Raw genomic sequence first — 18,511 nt, 5'->3', positions numbered from 1 at the left:
TTTAGATTACAAGAATCCAACAGGTTTGGGAGTGCCTGCATTTGATAAAAGAACCATTTATCCTGAATCTTAAATATTTGTACTGTAAGGAGAAATTTAATAAGTATAGCTATTTACGTCTTATAACTTCCTTGACTCCTGATCTTATTTTTGCCATTTTTAATCTGTGAAATAGGTATTGTCTAACCATCCACTACAGTGCTGGGTGTTTTTTTTTTTTTTTTTTTAAAGTTTTCAAAGTTTCTGAATGACTATGGGGCTGCTGCTGATCAATATTTCAGCTTCATTTTAAGAAAGCCCACTAGAATTATTGCCTTTTGAAAAGAGATAAAATGTTGTTGGATTTTCTGGGGAAATTTCCCCTCTTCAGAACCATCCTGAGATCACTAGGTTTGTGAGGTTGCAACCAAGGTCACATCTACATGTAGGGTTTGCCCCAGTGTGGCTTCATGGTAGCGGCACATCATCTACCTGATGCAGCCACCGTTGGAGGAGGCATTCCTTCAAATAACCTGGCCCCAAACCGTTTAGGGCTTTAAATGTCAATGCCAGCACTTTGAATCAGGCCCGGACCTGGACTGGCAGCCAATGAAGATGTAAAAGGACTGGTGTGATGTGGTCTTGACGGCCAGTTTGAAGAATTCCCTCCTGAGGCAATCCGCTCCATCACTTGTTTGGAAAAACAGTCAGGGCATTTTAAAAATTCTGGCAGGCATTTTAGCCTGACACGATGGCATTTGAATGTTTTAAAATCTCTAGGTTTTTTTTGTTTTTTTTTTGTTTTAAAAGGTTATTGTAATTTTAATGATTTTGAAGAGATGTATATTATGTTATTCTGATTATTAGTTGCCTTGGAGATATTTTGTTGAAGGGGGGAAATGTATGTAACCTGTTGGTTGTTTTATTATGGTTTAAATTTTTGTGAACTGCCCAGAGAGTTTCGGCTATTTGGCGGTATAAAAATGTAATAAATAAATAAATGTATACCAATATAATGCACTTACATACATAAGATGCTTAGAGCAATCAAGCTTGAAACTTAATTAAGATGCAACTTGAAAAAGAGTTATGTTCGAGATGTGTCTTCTAAATGTACAAGTGTGAGGTGGTTGTTTCCAGAGAGGCAAAAACAGTCGCTAGGGGAAGTATAAGCTCAAATATGTGCAACATGTTCTGACTAAACCAGAAAAGGATATTTTCTCCTTCTGATTATCTGTCCTAGGTAGCTCTGGGGACAGTTTGGGCATCATGCAATAAAATGCCTCGATATTAGTCCATTAACCACAAATTGCGTCCAGTTCTGGGCTCCACAATTCAAGAAGGACGCAGACAAGCTGGAGCGTGTTCAGAGGAGGGCAACCAGGATGATCAGGGGTCTGGAAACAAAGCCCTATGAAGAGAGACTGAAAGAACTGGGCATCTTTAGCCTGGAGAAGAGAAGATTGAGGGGAGACATGATAGCACTCTTCAAATACTTAAAAGGTTGTCACACAGAGGAGGGCCAGGATCTCTTCTCGATCCTCCCAGAGTGCAGGACACGGAATAACAGGCTCAAGTTAAAGGAAGCCAGATTCCAGCTGGACATCAGGAAAAACCTCCTGACTGTTAGAGCAGTACAACAATGGAATCAGTTGCCTGGTGAGGTTGTGGCCTCTCCCACACTAGAGGCCTTCAAGAGGCAGCTGGACAACCATCTGTCAGGGATGCTTTAGGGTGGATTCCTGCATTGAGCAGGTGTTGGACTCAATGGCCTTGTAGGCCCCTTCCAACTCTGGTTTTCTATGATTCTATGATTCTAATACATTACAATACGCACATTTTTAAAAAGCACTCTTGGTTTCTATTTCAGCAACCTAATTTGGGGAAATGTGTTGGGTTGGGAGACTTTTTAGTTGTTGCTATGGTTAGACAGTTGGGAGTCAGAAATCCTAAGCAATCTACTACAAATCGCTTAGAGAACTACCAATAAATCCCCATACCCTTTTCTGCCCATCCCACTTAAAAACACTGGGTTGGATCTAAAGATACCCTTGTGCAAGCAGAAGGTGTCTGGTGGTAGAAGGTTGCATGGGAAAAGTTGTGAAAGGATACCCTCCCAAGCTTGACCAAGATGTTGTACTTAATGAAAGTCAAAGGACGTTAAAGGATGTTCTTGTGCTTGAAGAAGATGTTGTACCTAATGAAATATAGGGATGCCTGTAGGGCTTTTAGCTGCACTCTGTGAACTCTTCCACTAGCATTTGCAGAACAGCACTAATGGCTAGGAAGTGCTTTAGTTATAGTATGCATCGATTCTATTAGGGCTGTACATGGACCCCCCAACCCGCTTCAGAAGCTGATTCAGAGCTCCTGCATCAGCCTTTGTTCGCCTCAGACCAATTTGGATCCGCTTCGTATCCGGATCTGATTTGTGATTCAGACTTCCAAATTATTCAGCTTTGCATTTTCCCAGGCGTGAGGGAAATGTCCCAACTGGGAGTCCATCAGACTCTGCCCACGCACCTGCCCCCAAGCCCAGCTCACTGAGCTGCTGCCCTTTCCTGCCGATCTGCACAAGCAGCTGGGACTTACTGGACTTGTCAGCTTGTGCCTAGCACATGGCTGCTCTTCCTGGCAAGCCACCATTTTTATGGCAGATGGCGGCCATAAAGGGCCATTTCCTTTAGGCCTCTAATGTTACAGAAATTGCCTGTTATGGCTGCTGTTGTGCACAACATTAGAGCTATGAAATACAGAGCCCCTATCTTCTGTAAAAATGGCAGCTTGCATGGAGGACTGGGCGTGGTGTTAAAGGTCTTGTAAGTTCTAACAGCTTGTGCGACTACAGGGTTCGTGGATAATCTGGATTGGTCCGAAGCGATTCAGACCCAGTTCGACCCACTTTAGAACGATTCGGACCAGCTCCAAATCTGGACGGATTCAGTCTGAATCCCCACGCTTCAGTCTGGAAGTTGTATCCAGATCCGAAATGGTGCACAGCCCTAGATTCCATACATACGGGGCATTTTTTTCTACATAAATCTGAATGTCAGGTTTTTACACACCTACCTTTGGCATCATTTCCTCTCTTATGCAGATCTGATAAATTATACCATTTAGCTGACAACTGTTTAGACCTAAAAGGTGCCAAGGCTATATATTCAAATGGCCCAAGTGCTCTAGTAACATTATACTTCTATCTGATGGTAACACGAACTGGTAAATCTGTAAATGTTGAAAGAGTGGTTCAAAACCATTAATTCAATCAACTCATGTCTGCATGACGTTAAACATTTCACCCTCCAAGTCATTTGCTCCTCCCAAAACCTGCCCCACTTCAGATGCAGGGATTTTAAAAGGGTGGGTCAGTGGGTGGTGGAAAGCCTCCTTTGCAGTGGCGTCATTGTGCATCCAGGTGATGTTCTTTGACTCTAGAGCAGAGCTTTCCAAACTTTTCATGTTGGTGACACACTTTTTAGACATGCATCATTTCGCGACACAGTAATTCAATTTTACTAGCAAACCGGAGGTTAAACTAACCCCTTATAAGAGATACGGACACATACATAAATTGTAATAACAAAATGTATGGGGACACAACATATCTTATGAAAACCTTTCATTTATATTTTTTTAAATATATGATTTGTAAGATAATAACATACATTTCCAAGATTGTTGTCATTTATGAGTAACAATATGTAAATATGTGCAAGAATTATTATTTTTTGAATAACACCAATAACTACTTACCATTTTAATGAGATGTATGAGGTTGATGGGATGAACACAGCTTTGGAATATTAGATAAAGACACTCGCATTTCGTCATCAAGCATTTTTAAACTTCCACGTTTCAGTGTCTTTAAGTTTGTAATCGTTGAAAAGGATACTTCACAAATGTATGTAGTAGAAAACTGCAGAAGAATTTTTAACACTTTTTTACCTGTTTGGATGCATTTTTGAAACGCGAATCCAAAAGCTGTCTAAGTCACCCTCTTCATACATCATTAACAGACTTCGTTACGTTCGTGCGACACACCTACACACTGCAGCCGCCACACTAACGTGTCACGACACACAGTTTGGAAAGCTCTGCTCTAGAGTAAGAAACAAGGGTGTCAGCTGCACACTATGTAATTAATGTAATTTGTAGTTTGACCAATGGAGTCCCCATGAAAAAAAGTCCTGTCCCAGGTGGGTGTCAGTCTGTCATTTCTTATGAGGAGGGCCTCCGAGGCTGATCTCAAAGCCCAGGGAGGCCCAAACAGGTGCAGGCAGATAGGTCCTCAGCAAAGAGATGATCTAGGGCCCATTTTTGGACTAGCGTTCAGATGAATCCAGCACACACAGCTTCACACCAGAGGTTGGGGGACTTGTGGCTGTCCATCTCTTGTTGGGTTATAACTCCCATGATCCCTGACCATTAGCCATGCTGGCCGGGGTTGATGGGAATTAGAGTCCAGCAACAGGCTCCAGATTTCCTCCCCGTGCTTCACATTGCGTAATACACCAGGCTAGGAAGAAACCCTTGTCTTGGATGTGGTTCATTAGTTTCCGTGAGTACGTGTGCCTAGTCAGGGTTTACGTGGAGCTTTGTAGCAGCACATTATGGTGGCACTTTGCTCGTAATTCATTTGTATAACTAATGATGAACTCAGCTATTTGGTGGAATAAACTCATAAGTAGCTTATTGGCAGCAGTGTTTCTCCAGGGGTTTCCTCACCTCAAATAGCTGGGCTTCTGGAGCAAAACATGAACTCATCACTTTAGAAAAGACTCACCTTGGTGCTTTAATGTATCTTTAACTCTTTAGGAAACTCTGTTTGAAACCATAACTAATGTAAGGACAACGTGAATTACATTTTCTCACAACCTTGATGTGCAATTAACCTTTGTCTAAGAATATAAGAAGAACTGTGCTAGATCAGACCAGAATGTGGACTAGTTAGATATGACCTATCTAGTCCACATTCTTTCCCCCACAGTGACCAGTCAGATGCCTATGGAAAGCTTACAAGCAGGACATGAGGACGATAGCCCTTTCCTGCCCCTATATCCCTGTGACTAGTATTCAGAATCATGGTGGCTCTGATCCTGGAGGTCATATGTAGTCATCATGACTAGTTGCCACTGACATTGATAGCTTTCTCCTACATCAATCTGTCTAATTCCATTTTAAAAACACCCATGTTGGTGGCCCTCTGCATGCCTTGTAGTAGCAAATTCTGTGTGAAGAAATCCTGTCTTGAATTTCCCACCAAACAGCTTCATGGGGTGAACCTGGGTTCTAGTATTATGAGAGAGGGAGAAAATAAAAACTCCCTATCTACTTTCTGTGCACCCTGCATAATTCTATACACCTCTGTCATGTCCTCCTGTTTGCCTCCATCCTTTCAAGGACTTAATTTAAATGAAGCCTAGCGCAGGGGTGGGGAACCTCCAGCTCATGGGCTGAATTCAGTTTGTGAATGTCTCTCATTTGGTCCATGAGCGTCTTCCTCAGGCCATGCCCCTTTGACCTACAGCAAAGAAATCCCCGCTGTTATCTGGTACCCGGTTTAAAGATGGAGAACCATACAATGGGAGACCATCAGGGACCTTGAAGTTGCCCATCAAAAGAAGCTGCCCCTGGAAAGCAGACTGAGCAGCAGGGATGCAGGAGGTCACCTGGTCACAGTATCCCCCACAACACATGCATTGTGTTTCTATTTAAATTTAAGTATTTATTTATTTATTACATTTCTATACCGCCCAATAGCCGGAGCTCTCTGGGCGGTTCACAAACATTAAAAACATTCAAAGTATAAAACAACAGTATAAAACCATAATATAAAATACAATATAAAAGCTCAACCAGATCAAAACAGCAGCAATGCAAAATTACAAATTTAAAACACCAAGTTAAAATTTATTTATAGACTGTTAAAATGCTGGGAGAATAAAAAAGTCTTCACCTGGCGTCTAAAAGCATATAATGTAGGTGCCAAGCGAACCTCCTTAGGGAGCTCATTCCACAGCCGGGGTGCCACAGAAGGGAAGGCCCTTCTCCTCCTAGTAGCCACCTGCCTCACTTCCTTTGGCAGGGGCTCACGGAGAAGGACCCCTGAGGATGACCTTAGGGTCCGGGCAGGTACATACGGGAGGAGGCGTTCCTTCAGATAGCCTGACCCCAAGCCATTTAGGGCTTTAAATGTTAATACCATCACTTTGAAACCATTTCTAAATTTTCACGTATATATATAAAATAGCTTAAGCAAATTTTATGCAGATCTGTCCTCTATTTTGGTGATGTGTAGCTGGCCCACAACCAGAAATGTCGTGATTACAGGGCCTTGGTGGGGATCAGGAATTCGCTGCAGAAGAGCTGGGACATAAATAAAGGTTGTTTGCAGTGCAATGTTGAGACTGAAAAAGGCCCTGAAGAAAAAAGCCTAGGCATTGCAGAAGAGCTGGGACTTAGGGTTCCATCCGATGAGCGTTGTATTGCATGCTCATTACTGGGCACTCAAGGATTTTTCGCAGGTCCCTTACATTATGTTGTCTGCCTCCCAGGTGCCTTCCGCCCCTTCTGACCTTACTTGTGTCACAAGAAAAACCACAGAAAGTCCAAAATATTTTTAAAACCAGAAGTTGCTGCTCTCTCCTGTTGTGTGCAGGAGAGGCAGCGTGATTAGAGCTCCCGACTAAATGGGCCTTGTGCTCATTGTTTACTTCCTGCTTTGCAACAGGAAGTAACTGAGCAATGAAACCAGGAGCAGAGAAGTGACGGTAGGGACCGTTGTTTCCCCCGTGTGATGGAGCTCTTAAATAAAGATAGTTAAGATGAAATCCTTACTCAGAAAAAGGCCTACTATTCCCAGCATGCTTCAACCAGCCGTGTTCTGTCTAAACATGCATAGGATTGCACCCTTAGTATGTTTAAATTTATTTCATTGTATTACGTCTTAGAGAGTCATCAGACTGGCGGAACATCATGTTTCCCTACTGTCGCTTTCCCCCCGCTTCTGTTCCACGATACTTCCACTTTCTTCACATGGGGAAGAAAGAGGAAGTAAACAATGGCCACATCATGGCCCATTCAGTGGCTGTTTTTGTCATGCGGCTTTTCCTGTACACAGCAGGAAATGGTGGCACATTTCACTTTCAAAAAATAAATAAATGGATTTACAGGGATCTTATTTTGTTGCGGAAAGAAGACCAGAAGGAGTGGGAGATGTGCGGGAGGCAGACCGCATTGTCAAAAGAACCTGTGAAAAAACGTGAGTGGCCATAAAATAATCGTCTGATATCGCTCTTAGTGAGCAACTCGGCAGAATTTGGTCTGCGTGTCTTTTTCTTTATCTCCCCAAGTAGAAGAGATAGAAACTTCCTTTTTGCAATGAGAGCTAAAACTTGGGGAGTGGCCTGGAGAATCCCAGAGCATGCCTGGGCTTTGCACATGTTCCTGAGGCTACAAGCCTGCTGCACTGTTTGGGTGGCCATTCGCACATCACCAAAAATGAGGAAATGCATCTCTCACAGAAGGATAAAAGAAGATGTACATTTGCATGTGCTAATTTACATGTATAGATGCAAATGTGGAAATTATTACTATAATTTAAATAGAAATACAATACGTCTCACCATAGTGGGGAAGGCTGACCGGGTGACCCCTTGTGCCTGCCCAGTCTGTTGTCCAAGTACTGCTAACTGTTGATGGGCCACTTCAGGGTCCCTGGTGTTCCTCTTCCTTCATAGGGTTGCTTATCTTTAAACTACACTTGGACTGGATTGCCCTTCAAATAGAGGATGGCTTCAAATAGAGGAGTGTCCTCTGTAAAATATGGCAGATGGCCACCCTCTGTACTGTGTTAAATAGATTGCTAGGTTCTAGAACCAGAGGCCTTCTTGACACTCCAGGCTGTGATATACTGTATGTGCCTCTGTACCTACAAGAGAGAGGGCAAATGCCTCCCCTCTCCCCAGCCGAAATCTCTCCGGCCTTTCCTTTGTTTCTCTGCTCACCGGCCAGTTGCAAACAATGAAGTTTATTTGTCTTCAAAGAGCCATCGTGCGCGTGTGGATACAGTTTGCATACTAAGCATTTTGGTAATTGATCTTTTTGGCTTTTGCTGTGCCTTGCAGAAGGTTGTCAACTCCTTCTTTGAAGTTAACTAATGAGCCTGCGAGCGAGGCATCTCAGTGAGGAGCTGGGGTCAGATTAGCCTTGTCGAAATATGAGTCCCACATGCAAGCTCTCACATTACCTCACGCTGCATTATTTAGGTCAGCGTAGAAGGAAAAGGCCTTTCGCTGTAATCTATGCCGAACGAGGAAGAAACAGTTTATTGCTACCAGACCTCATCTTGTGTGTTTTTAACGCCTGGACGCTGCAGCTTCTTCTGTGCAAATCAAAGTCAAGTGTACCTAAAATATTGTATCCCCCTTTATCGGCCTGTTAAACCGCCGCAATCTTCAGGAAGGCCTTGTTGTCATGCCACATATCTTGCAGTGCTCCATCTGGCACCAACACGGCAACAGAGCTCCTCTGTGGTGGCTCCGGAATGGCCTCCTCTCTGCGATTCATCAGGCACCGACAATGATGTGCTTTCGACATTTATTAAAAGTGTGTTTGTTCACCCTGGCTTTCCCCAACCATACACTGAAGAATTGTTTTAAGCTTGTCGGACAGAGCTTTGTAATTTATCATTCTGGTGGTGGTGTGGCATCAGTAAGACTGTTGTCGTAATTTCTGATATTGTTGTGTTTTATGGTTTTATTAACTGTTGTAAAACCACTGGGGTTTTTAAAATAGGAAGCAACATATTGTTATTGTTGTTGTTGTTGTTATTGTTATTTATATCCCACCTTTTTCCCAGTACTGAGACTCAAGGCAGTTTACAAGATTAAAACATGTACAATTAAAACATATAAATACAAATTACAAAAGTTAAAATAGAATTAAACCTACAGTAAAATTAAATACATGTTAAATTTTTTATCCCTTGTTGTTCCACCTCCTCACTTCTGGCCCATTCGTGCAGATATTCATATACTGCTCTTTTCTTTTTTTAGCCAATAAAGCCTTATAAGGGTTAGGACTGCAAAACCTCGTGGAGCATAAACCTACCCATACACTACAATCAACACCTAAGGCCTTCTTCTGAATTTGAGGAAGGTTCAGAGGACAACAAGCGACAGGGCCTTTTCAGTGGTGCCCCCCCCCCCGATTGTGGACGCTCCTCCCAGTGAGGCTCACCTGGTGCTAACATTTCAGCACCAGGTTAAGACTTTTCTCTATACCCACCAGGCATTTGATAGCATGTGATGGGATTCTTAACGCAACAATTGAATTGTTTATGGTTGCAGTGTTTTATTGACAATTGTTTTTATCTGTTTGGAATTGTTTTATATTTTTGTATGCTTTAAGTTTGGTGTAAGTCAGCCTGAGTCTTTTTAAATTTTATTTTAGAAAGGCATCTAAGAAAAGATGATGATGATGATGATGATGATGATGATGATGATGATGATGATGATGATGCAAACAACAACAACAACAGTGGTTCATGATCTGGTTGCTGTTCAATGTGATGGGCAGGGACCCCCTCTCTTTTCCCCTGGAGCTTTCAGTCTCTAATACCGACCAAGCATTGCATTCAGCACACCAGCAGGCTAGTTCCTTTTCTTGTTGCATTAGCCAGTCAAGCATTTTGCACTGCTGAATGTCATCTTATTTAACATTTTCTTAAACAACTTCTAAAGGTCTTTGCCGTATGACAGATGGGCCATTGAAGGGGGTGCTTAATGGTTGAGCATCAGTTTGGTACGGTTTGATAGTGTTTATTGTTAGTTAAGTATTGTTTAAATAAATCTCTTCTCTTCCCAGTTCCCCCACCACTAGTGTCATCACCACTTTTATGTTGGGTAGACACATCACTTGTTCATGAGAAGCAGGCTTTCATGCTCCTTCATTCTGTATCCACTGAAGACTCAGTTGTAGCTTGTTCATAGGTTACAAGATACTGGCAACACAACCAAATATAGGAGTTGCTTTCAAACGTGGAACTGGCCAGTTGAAGTGATATGTTAGGGCAAGGCTGAATAAGTTCAAACATGCTAGAAATGGATCCATTGAGCTGTTTCAAATTTGCATAGGCGATGAAGTGCAGAGTAATAAATACATGCTGTTTATAGAGTGCTTTCCCTAAGTATGCGAAGTGAATCGTTACAACGTACATGTCAGGCAGGCTAGCATTAGTATTCCTATTTTACAGATAAGTTGTAGCGGCTGAAAACCAGTGGCTTACTTAAGGCTGAGCTCTGAGATCGCCCGAGTTGGTTCAGCTCCTTGGACGGCTCCTTTAGAATTCTGACTGAAGCCCCGAATGGATTCACAGCCCTACCGAAGTTGGAACCAACAGCTTCCATTGAAAGCTCCATCACACCTACCCATTTGTCCTGGGTTCCCCTCGAATTATCCCATAGCATATGAAAGCTGTTGTTGTTGTTGAGCTCCATCACATCAGCCTCCGCCCTGTTCCGGCATGTGCCCTGGGAGGGCTGGGCCGGGCTCTATGGCACTTGCTTGGGGGCAGTCAAGGGAGGCCCTGCTCCTTGTCTTCCTGCTCCAGCGCACACCCCGGGAGGACTGGGCCTGCTCCGGGTTCCACGCACTCGCTTGGGGGCTGCCAAGGAAGGTAGCTCTGGTCCTCATCATCCTTCCGTGCCCCTAGTGGCTGCTTGGAGTTCAAGACAAATCGCACTTTCTGAGGGGCAAAATGAGTCGCCAAGAGGGGTGGAAGAACTGCAATCACAATAGGAGTCAACGTCATCTGATTCCTTTGCTGCAATAGCAGACTAAAGGGTGAGCGTCATGGGAGGCTTTTGCATGAAATTCACTGTGAAAGCACACCAGCAGCCTGGTGTGATGGAGCTAAGATATTAGCATAATGTTGGATGCATCCCATAGGATTTTTTTTACCCCACAAAGTCACCCACTCACAAATCCAGTAGGGTCTGATTTGGCAATATGTATCTTCAACCATTCCTGGAAGCTAACCTACACACCTAGGCTTATTTTCTATTTCTTACTCGTTTAAAATGTGTTTGTCACAGCTAGCCCCTTTTAATCTAAAGTAGGCAAAGCCCCCACCCCCCAACACAGATCTTAAAAGTTCCTCATTAGTGTCTCAATCTGGATCAGGGCTCCTATGCATGAGTAAAAATGGGGCGGGGGAAGACGTAGCTGTTAGACACACATTTAAAGTCATGTCTTTTTTGGCCTTCAGAAAACTAGCTCAGAGAACCCAAATGTGGCTAAGGCTTTAGCAGGAAAAAAAATCAAGTAAAATAACTTTAAAACAAAGGAATAGACGTGTAAGGTTGTGGGACGTTTTCCTGTACCAACCTTCCACCTTGTCCCCTGGTAAAATGTAAACACAACAGAATAAGTTGGGGGCGTCTCTGCGCAAATGTAGTGCAAACAGCAGCATTAAACAGGGTCTGATTAATTTCGAGACTTGAACATTCTGCCCCTCATTCCCTTCCCCCACCCCACCCCACCCCACCCCACCCTGAAAAGTGATTTGTGTAATAACAAAGTATTACAGTCAAGATCTCCTGATCATTGCCCTTTAAAGTCTCTTTCTCACATGGCCGGGCTTCACAAAAAGCTATTTTACTAGAAGAAATTAGATTTCTGGTTAGCAGGAGCCCTAAATAGACATGAATTACAAGAACGTCCTTTGAAAACTCCATCCAGCACTTTGTTTCATTAAATCCCGTGAAGCGACCTTAATTTAGTGGAACACTGGATGGGTTGTTCTTTTAACCTATTAGCACTTTGGCCAGTCCCATAAAGCATATTCATGGTTGATTCCATCAAGAAGGACAACAGTGGGATTAATATTATTTCAGGATACAGTAAATGCCACAATGATGAAGCTGTTCAAGATCTGGTGCTCACTGTGTCACACTGAATGCATTGACATTTACTCTGCTATCATTTCATTTCCAATGTTCCTTCCAAATCAGCCAGTGCTAATGCTTGTCGGTGTGAGTGTGTGTGTGTGTGTGTGTGTCAGCATGGAATATAGCACCTCAAGGCTGTGGAGAGGAAAGATAAGTTTCCTATATGAGATGTTCCCATCTACCCAGTATGGAAAACCACAAAGCATTTGCAATAGTTCCTGAGAGGTGGACAGCCCACGAGCAACAAGTAAGCTCTGGTTACACATTTTGGTGGGGGTCAAATAGCTGACCCAGTTAAGGACCCAGTGAAGTGCTTACTTTAAATCCTATTGATTTCAAATGGCACTAGGCATGTTTTTAGGATGTTTCATGCATGAACCCCATGTGGTGTAGTGATTAAAATGTTGGACTGGGGTCGGATCTACACTAGTCTTATAACGTTGCTAGTGTCCCTTTCTAACGTGGTTCTCTGTATCAGTTCTCTGTATCACGGGGCACACTAGCGTGACTTACGTTTAGGTACAATGGAACTTCAGGGCACATGGTTCAATCCTTTCCGTTCTTCCTCTCTGAGAGTAAGCAGAGCTGCTCAGTTTGCTCCGCCCACTTCCTGCTGCGTTCCTAGCCAGCAATAGTCATAAGCACACACAAACTCCCTCCCTACCAAAACATCTTAATACAAGTCCCCGGGAATAGCCTGAATGCATAGGAGCCAGCCACTTTGCTGAAGCTAAGATGGGCTGGGTCTGGTCAGGGTTTGGATGGGTGACCAAGTTGAAAAGTTTTAGCAGCAGCCTCAGCTGTTGAGATTATGTCAAACACACCATTTAAGCCCCGCTGGTCATGAGTTTTGGACCGGGAGCAGAGAACCTTGTTAATTTTCCTGCACGGAGCTACAGCGCTCCTCAGATCCTTTGCAGTGGGGGGAAATGTAAAAAAAAAATCATAAAAAATCAACCGATGACCCAATTCGATTAAAATTTGGTGTTTGAATTACTGTGCCAATTTTGGTGTCTTTATCTATAAAGCTTACACAGATGTAAGCATTTGTTTAAGATCCTGCTCCTGCACCCACAGCAGCGGCTCGGGCGAATCTTTTGCAAAAGGAGCACAATTAAGGAGTACCTTAATTGCCTGGGAGTACTTCACAATCAAAGCAGATTCTAAGGTGGAAAACTTCTGAGTCCTTTGCATGCAATTGTCAGTGATTGCACAGTATAATGCTGGTGTGATTTATCTGCTGTAGCAGATAGGATAGCAAACGGGGCGAAGGAAGGAGAACAGGAAGTGGGCGGAGCAAACCCAGCAGCTCTGCTACTCTCAGAGAAGAGGGAGAGGAAAATTACCGGTAGAAGGAGGCACATGAATCTGTAGCCACGGTGCAACTAAGAAATAGAACCAGTAACTACAACTCATTTACAGCGTTGGAGACCCAGGGTCATGTGACACTGTGCATAACAGTAACCTATTCAAAACGTTAGAATAACATCAGTGTAGATTCCCACTGGGACTCAGGGGATCCAGGTTCTAATCCCATCTTGGCCCTAAAGCTCACTGAGTGACTGTTGTGAGGATAAAATGGAGACCATGAAGCCACCTTGGGTGCCTTACAAGAAGAAAAAATGTGGTTATAAATGTAATAATAAGAAATAATATAATAAATATACATCACTTTATTTCCTTACACTTGTACTGCTTTTCATGTGTGCAAACACCCAGAGCGGTTTACAAAGTTTCGACGGAAAAAGTGGTTCTTTTATTATAGTATTTAATCGCATCATTGATTGTTTGAAATTTTATACTGCTGAAGTTCTGTGGGTGGTTCACAAAATAAAGCGTAACACTATGAAATATAAGCACATAGTGAAGTGTAATATAAAAGCGTGAAGTTTAAAACAGAATAAAACTAGAGTAAAATAGCTGGCGTAAATGCCAGCAGCAGTGCAAGGATCTTAAAACATACTTAACACATTTTAAAAAAATCACTGAAAGACTAAAACTTGGTCTTGGTGCCAAAAAGATCACAACACAGGTGTGCCAGTCAAGCCTCTCTGAGAAGTAAATTCCACATCCGGGATGCTATCACTAATAGAGATTTAGAGTGCAATACTCTCCATGGTTAGTCAGAAAAAAGTCCTACTAGTCTGAAATTTAATAGGGATAAATGCCAAGTTCTACACTTAGCAAATAGAAACCAAAGGCACAGTTACAAGATGGGGGATACTTGGCTCAGCAATACTACAAGCGAGAAGGATCTTGGAATTGTTGTAGACTGCAAGCTGAATAGGAGCCAACAGTGCAATGTGGCTGCAAGAAAGGCAAATGCTATTTTGGGCTGCATTAATAGAAGTATAGCTTCCAAATCACATGAGGTACTGGTTCCTCTCTACTCGGCCCTGGTTAGGCCTCATCTAGAGAATTGCGTCCACTTCTGGGCTCCACAATTCAAGAAGGACGCAGACAAGCTGGAGCGTGTTCAGAGGAGGGCGACCAGGGTGATCAGGGGTCTGGAAACAAAGCCCTACGCAGAGAGACTGAAAAAACTGGGCATGTTTAGCCACGAGAAGAGAAGACTAAGGGGAGACATGAGAGCACTCTTCAAATACTTAAAAGGTTGTCACACAGAGAAGGGCCAGGATCTCTTCTCGATCCTCCCAGAGTGCAGGACACGGAATAATGGACTCAAGTTAAAGGAAGCCAGATTCCAGCTGGACATCAGGAAAAACTTCTTGACTGTTAGAGCAGTGCGACAATGGAATCAGTTACCTAGGGAGGTTGTGGGCTCTCCCACACTAGAGGCATTCAAGAGGCAGCTGGACAAGCATCTGTCTGGGATGCTTTAGGATGGATTCCTGCATTGAGCAGGGGGTTGGACTCGATGGTCTTGTAGGCCCCTTCCAACTCTGCTATTCTATGATTCCAGTCCCCAGCATTCACCCGCCAGCTATGTTGTAGGACCTTTTCTGTCTAAAGATGAACAGGACCAGTGGAGGCTGTTGGCTCTAATTTCGGTGGGGTTGTGACTCCATTTTGTATTTCGTCAGAACCAGCCAGAAATCTAAAGGAGCTAACCAAAGTGTTGGACATATTTGGGGACAGGGTTGAGCACCTTGGACAGCACTTTTAGAGTTCTAGCTGGTTCTGACTAAACCCAGAAAGAATTCACAGCCCCACCGAAATTGAAGCTACAAACCTCCACTGCATAGGCCTTTATGCAACATAACGGCAAAGGGTTGGAGCAAATTAAACCAGGGCTTTGCACCTCCTCGGGCCGAGGCTCTGAATCCGAGGCGCCCTGAAGCCAAAGCTGATTGGCTCCAAAGCTTCGGGGTGCCTTGGGCTGGTTCGGAGTGGCACTGGCGGTCCTTACCTGCTGCCATCTTTGCTGCTGCCACCTCCTCCTTGCTCATGCCAGCTTCCAAGATCTCTCAGGGGCTCTAAGTGATTAGTACCTCTGTGGCCACAAACTATCTTAAAATCACGCGCAGCCTGGTTATTTTCACCTGCGCCAGAAGCCAGCAGGAGCGAGGTGGCAGCGATGGTGGCAGCAGGTAAGCGGGGAGAGCGGGGATAGGGAGGCCTTTCTGGGTGCCGGCTGCACAGCCAGCACCTAGAAAAGTCGGAGTCGCCTTGGAAGGCCTGAATCTCACCTCGGCTTCAGCACTGAGGCGAGTTGGGCAACCGCCGAAGCACCCCCAAGATAAATTCGGGCTGCTTCGGTGCCTCCGAACCGGCCTCTGAGGCAGATCGGGGGGTCCCTGCACAGCCCTAAATTAAACATCCTGAAAAGCCTGGGTGAAAAAAACAAATCTTCTGCTGGTGCCAAAAAGGGAATACATGAACTTCCCTGAACTTCCCACAGATGTGTCTCAGATGAGGGTCTTAATCCACAGGGAGGCTTGTTTGGAGGAAGCGTTCCTTGTAGTATCCTGGCCCATTGGGGGCTTTGAAGGTGACTCCCAGCACCTTGAATTGCTCACTGTGCACTTAGTAATTGGCAGTGAAATTTGTGAAATGACTCTACTGAATGGCATCATTTCTGATGTGATGTAAGGAGATAATAGAACTTTTATCTGTGGTGTTTGCAGTCACGAAGTGATGCCATGTAGGCCCAACTTTCTCTGAAAGTCAGCCGTAGTTTTGAGAAAGACAGGCATGTGCAAGAGAAACATGAGGCGAGGTGTTAAAAATCTATTTTAGTCAATAAGAATATTGCCAAAGAAGCCAGCGGAGTAAAGATTGCCTCCTAACAAGTTGCATATTGATTTAATTAAAACTTGGAAAGAAGTTGTGTTGTTGGAATGTGTTCATGGCAAACGATTGCCTTCTTAGGTACCGATCTTTTGAAGCACTTGTGCCATTGGCATGTGTTTTGGGTGGGAGGAGGATGATTTAGGCTTTTGGAATCACCGTCCCCAACCCCCCCCACCCGAACTGATATTTGCATTGTCGTAGTACCAGTTTTCTTTCATGCTATATCAACTCAATCATCATTGAGCCAAGGCAAGCTCTCGTAAAATAAACATTCCCCAACACTTCCAACTTCGTGTCAGTTCCATCCAGCCACTTAATTCATTTCTGAAATGTCAGAACCGTCTAAGTGGATGTCAGAATTTGACAGTGGTTCCTTCCTAAAAAGCATGAGTCACAAAAATCCTGTCACACAAAGTGTCTTTTTGGATATGGGTGCATGTGGTTTCCCAAGGTGATATTCTAGCCTGTCTGAGGTGGTGAAAAATTGGCCTGGAATCTAAACAAAAGCCTTTGTTGCCTTTTCAAAACTTGAAATGTAGCCAAAGGCTTTTCAGCAAGCCGGTGTGGACTGTGAGCTCTCAAGGCATTGAAAGATGCATCCTTATGACAACAGGGAGGGCCTTCAGAAGATGTCTGCCAAAGGATTCCCTTGGCCAGAAGGGGCTTCCTTTTTGGCTGCTGGTCATGCTAAATGAAGCTTGTCAGCATAGCTAGGAGATGTTGATGGTCAGCACCCTTGTACTGGAACCAGTAAGCTGCTGCAGTCATCTCCAGATGCTGCCATTCTCCCTCTCCATCCTCACCCCCCAGCTGTGGCATGTCCATAAGGAACATTACACCTTGAGGTAATGCTGAAATTTCCGTGTCTTTCTCTTTCCTGAAGGAACCTGTCACACAGAAGAGGGCAAAGACTCGCCAGAAGAAGGCAAAACTCAACACCAGAGGGCAAAGACTAGACAGAAGGGGGCAAAGATTTACAGGAGGGGGTTTAACTTACAAGAGGGCAGAGTTCAGTTGAACATTAGGAGAAACTTCTTGGTGGTAAGACTAGGACAATGGAACCAATTACCTGGGGATGGATATGAGTTCTCCATCACCAGAGGTCTTGTCACAGAGGCTGGAAAGCCACCTGTTGTGGAATTCTGTCCTGGATTTCTTGTATTCAGAAAGGGGTTGAACTAGATGACCTATAAGCTCCCCTTCAATTCTACGTTTCCACCAGTTAACTGCAACCCGATTCTCCTTGCAGCAATAAACTTGTGTCTATGCTGAATCACTGCAGGTGACTTGATGCTCTTCCATACAAAAGAACCTTCCCCTACACATAGAAAACTAGCATGTCAGGAAGCTAGACTATTTTATTTTAGGTACGACATAAAGTTGTCTGGGCAGCTTATTAAACAACAAACATATAATTAATTTAAATACAAAATAAAACATAAGACCATAAAATCCAAAGGAGCCTAAATACCAAAACAACAATCAAACTACAACAAAAAGGAACTCCATTAAAGTACAGATTTTTAAATGAAGCATTATTTAAAAGGCCTGGGTGATGGTAGTGCACGCACTGGTAGTAACTTCAAGGCTTGACTTCTGCAATGAGCTCTACATGGGGCTACCTCTGTGCCTAGTCTGGAAACTTCAATTAGTCCAAAATATGGCAGCCAGGCTGGTCACCGGTGAGTCTCTTCACTGGCTGCCAATTAGTTTCCGGGCGAAGTACAAAGTGTTGGTTATTACCTTTAAAGCCCTACATGGTTTGGGTCCAGGCTACCTGCGGGATCGCCTTCTCCCGTACAATCCGCCCCGCACACTCATTTCCTCTGGGAAGACTCCACTTCAGCTAGCAAAAACTAGATTAACAACTGTTACCCAGAGGACCTTCTCTTCTGCTGCCCCCACATTGTGGAATGGCCTGCCGGAGGAGATTCGCCAACTTCACAGTCTTTTAGAATTTAAAAAAGCAATAAAGACTGATCTATTCTGGCAGGCCTATCCAGTGAAATTTTAGAATGTTTTAAGGATGTTTTAATCACGTGTGGTACGTTTTTAATCACTTTTTAACGTGCATTTAATACGATGGTTTTATACTGTTTGTGTTATACTTTGAATGGTTTTAGTTTTTGTGAACCGCCCAGAGAGCTCCGGCTATTGGGCGGTATAAAAATGCAATAAATAAATAAAATAAATCAAAAGGTCATCCAGCTTGGCCTCTCTGGATAGGCTTTTCCATAACTGGGGTGCCACTATAGAGAAGGCTCTCCCCCTACCTGCCTCTCCACTTTGGCAGGCGCTCTTAGGTCCATCTAATCAGTGGGGAAGCA

Source organism: Elgaria multicarinata, chromosome 2, assembly GCF_023053635.1.
Source record: "Elgaria multicarinata webbii isolate HBS135686 ecotype San Diego chromosome 2, rElgMul1.1.pri, whole genome shotgun sequence".
Taxonomy (NCBI): domain Eukaryota; kingdom Metazoa; phylum Chordata; class Lepidosauria; order Squamata; family Anguidae; genus Elgaria; species Elgaria multicarinata.
Note: the sequence above shows the minus strand (reverse complement) of the source record.